This window comes from Miscanthus floridulus, unplaced genomic scaffold (assembly GCF_019320115.1).
Source record: "Miscanthus floridulus cultivar M001 unplaced genomic scaffold, ASM1932011v1 os_2694_1_2, whole genome shotgun sequence".
Taxonomy (NCBI): domain Eukaryota; kingdom Viridiplantae; phylum Streptophyta; class Magnoliopsida; order Poales; family Poaceae; genus Miscanthus; species Miscanthus floridulus.
In genome coordinates this window covers 76,761-80,000 of record NW_027098453.1, presented here as the reverse complement: position 1 = coordinate 80,000, position 3,240 = coordinate 76,761, and the positions used below count along the sequence as shown (strand labels likewise).

Sequence of the window (3,240 nt, the reverse complement as noted above, 5' to 3'; positions counted from 1 at the left end):
ATCTTTTCCATTCTTTGGTTATGTATGGAAAGATAGAAATAAAATGACTACAATTTTGGGTATTCACTTAATTTTGTTAGGTCTAGGTGCTTTTCTTCTAGTACTCAAGGCTCTTTATTTTGGCGGCGTATATGATACCTGGGCCCCCGGGGGGGGGATGTAAGAAAAATTACCAATTTGACCCTTAGCCCCGGTGTTATATTTGGTTATTTACTAAAATCCCCTTTTGGGGGAGAAGGATGGATTGTTAGTGTGGATGATTTAGAAGATATAATTGGGGGACATGTATGGTTGGGTTCCATTTGTGTACTTGGCGGAATTTGGCATATCTTAACCAAACCCTTTGCATGGGCTCGCCGTGCATTTGTATGGTCTGGCGAAGCTTACTTGTCTTATAGTTTAGCTGCTTTATCTGTTTTTGGTTTTATCGCTTGTTGTTTTGTCTGGTTCAATAATACGGCTTATCCAAGTGAGTTTTACGGGCCCACTGGACCAGAAGCTTCTCAAGCTCAAGCATTTACTTTTCTAGTTAGAGACCAGCGTCTTGGAGCTAATGTAGGGTCTGCCCAAGGACCGACGGGTTTAGGTAAATATCTAATGCGTTCCCCAACGGGAGAGGTTATTTTTGGAGGGGAAACTATGCAGTTTTTGGGATCTTCGTGCTCCGTGGTTAGAACCTCTAAGGGGCCCCAACGGTTTGGACTTGAGTAGGTTGAAAAAAGACATCCAACCTTGGCAAGAACGACGTTCAGCAGAATATATGACCCATGCTCCTTTAGGCTCTTTAAATTCCGTGGGTGGCGTAGCTACCGAGATCAATGCAGTTAATTATGTCTCTCCTAGAAGTTGGTTAGCGACCTCCCATTTTGTTCTAGGATTCTTCTTTTTTGTGGGCCATTTGTGGCATGCAGGAAGAGCCCGAGCTGCTGCAGCAGGCTTTGAAAAGGGAATTGATCGTGATTTGGAACCTGTTCTTTACATGACCCCTCTTAACTAAGATTTTTTATTTATACCTGTTCTAGTTTTTTTCTGTTCTGGCTCGGTTATTCCATCTAGCCGAGCCATTCATGCTTTTTTATGAAAGAATGATATAAGGGGGCTGAACAAAGAAAAACATAGATAGAAAGAAACAAATGTATTCAATATACAAAAGGAGAGAGAGGGATTCGAACCCTCGATAGTTCCTAGAACTATACCGGTTTTCAAGACCAGAGCTATCAACCACTCAGCCATCTCTCCACAGCCCAATCCCTATTTTATTCCTACAAATAGAACATAGCTATATGAAATGATCTACTAACTCATCTCAGATGCAAGTCCACTTTCAATATATCTCTGTATACTGTATACACGGATACAGAATCCAGCTATATCCTGTTTGTGAAATAAAGGCTAAATCCCCTCCCCTCAACTCCATATCCAAATAAAAACGGTAAGGAAAATGTTTTAATAAAAAGAAGAATCAACGGATTCATGATTAAACCCCTCCTACTTCTTGTATTTTCGTACAATTTTGATTAAGTGAGGGATCAAATAGAAATATGTTAGTCAACTTTATTTGAAGGTAGTTTGGAGGATTATAAATATGACTATTGCTTTCCAATTAGCTGTTTTTGCATTAATCGCGACTTCCTTAGTTTTAGTAATTAGTGTACCCCTTGTATTTGCTTCTCCTGATGGTTGGTCAAATAATAAAAACGTTGTATTTTCTGGTACATCATTATGGATTGGATTAGTCTTTCTGGTAGCTAAATACAAAGAGCTGCTGCTGCATGAGGAGCTATCGTTGATGCATGGCCTGCTGCTACTGTGGTATAGCCTACTGTTGTTGCTGGATCGCCTGCTGCTGTCACTGAAACTCATCCTGCCTTGTCTAAAACTGTGCGAAAGTAGCAGCGGTCTCCTAGGCCTGGTGAGCTTGATCCTGCCTCATCCGCTCAAGGATAGCAAGTAGAGCGGGGTCTGTCTGTGGTGTAGGTGGAGCTGAACTAGAGCTACCGGCCTCATGGTCATGTTGTTGTGGAGGCATCTGAGGGATAGCCTGGTAGTCATCATCTGAGCTATCACTGGGGTCGCTCTTGACCATCCCCTCCTACTAAGCATCAAGTTGCTCCTTCTTTGTAGCTGCAATACCCCTGATGGTCTCATCCTACTGGGCTACAGTCTCAGGCACCTCTGGACGATGGCGTGGCTGGCTAGGTGCCCTCGGTGCACTATGGCGGAGCATCTGAGTCATGTTGTATGCATGGAACTCTGTAGTAGCACCATTATACTCTAGTAGCATCTCAGGTGACCTCACTATAACTGCTCTATGAATCAAGAATGTAATCCATTGAGCATAGGGCAACTATCGGTGACCTCTGAACCCCTCTGTAATAGTATCCTCCATCTCAGATAGTAAGAGATCCCAAATATCAAAGACAGTCTGCTGCATTAGGGCATTCAGTAGCCATAGCTAAATGCGAGTCAACCCATCGCGATATCCCATCCTCAGAAGCAGTGCCCTCCTCATGATAGCATCAAGCACTCTAGCTGTAGGAGTGAGGTCACTGGGTGTCCTGCTCGACCCTTCACCAAATGGCTCTGTGAAGCAATGATGGACCAAATCTATAGGAGGCACCATACCGCCATGAGGGCATCTAGGAGGCGCTGTCTGTCCATAGCAAACCTCATGTAACCAGACGGGCTGCTCCTGAAGCCTGAGAATCTCCCTGACCCTAAAGCTCATCAGCCTGTAATCTCTGCCTCTGAGTGCAAAGTGTATAAATTTGTGCTGCGGGTCAATCCAAAGTGTAGCATAGAACTCACGAACCCAAGATGGAACATATAAGCCTGTCCGTCCGAGTAAGTCTGTTAGCCCTGGCAAGTAAGATAGGTAGGGGTGAATATGCTCTCCAGCTGCTGCTACAATGGACTTAATATTGCACACTCTCTGTGGTCTAAATGCAGCCCCACTATTAAGATATGCATGATAAAAATCTTCCTACAGTGGTGTGTAGAAGCCCTCTAATGCACGCTCATCCCACCTTGGTGGAAACCACTCCTCAAACTACACAAACCTAAGCTGCTACACCTGCTTGGCCATGGCGGCCCTCAAATCCAGATGAGTCACTGGAGGTAGACCCTGTGGTCTAGGAGGCGGACGAGAAACCCTCCGCTGTGTCTCTGCCCTCGGTGTCACCTGGGTACAGGTACGACTAGAGCAGTGAAGCTGTGGTGTCGGCTCTATCTCCTCTGTCT

General features: G+C 44.7%; 1 non-coding gene across 1 annotated transcript; it reads right to left on the bottom strand.

The window, feature by feature from the left end:
* Positions 1 to 1,151: 1,151 nt before the first annotated feature.
* TRNAS-UGA (transfer RNA serine (anticodon UGA)) lies at positions 1,152 to 1,239 on the bottom strand. Its single transcript has one exon. It is a non-coding gene; the product is annotated as a tRNA-Ser (tRNA).
* Between the last annotated feature and the right edge of the window lie 2,001 nt (positions 1,240 to 3,240).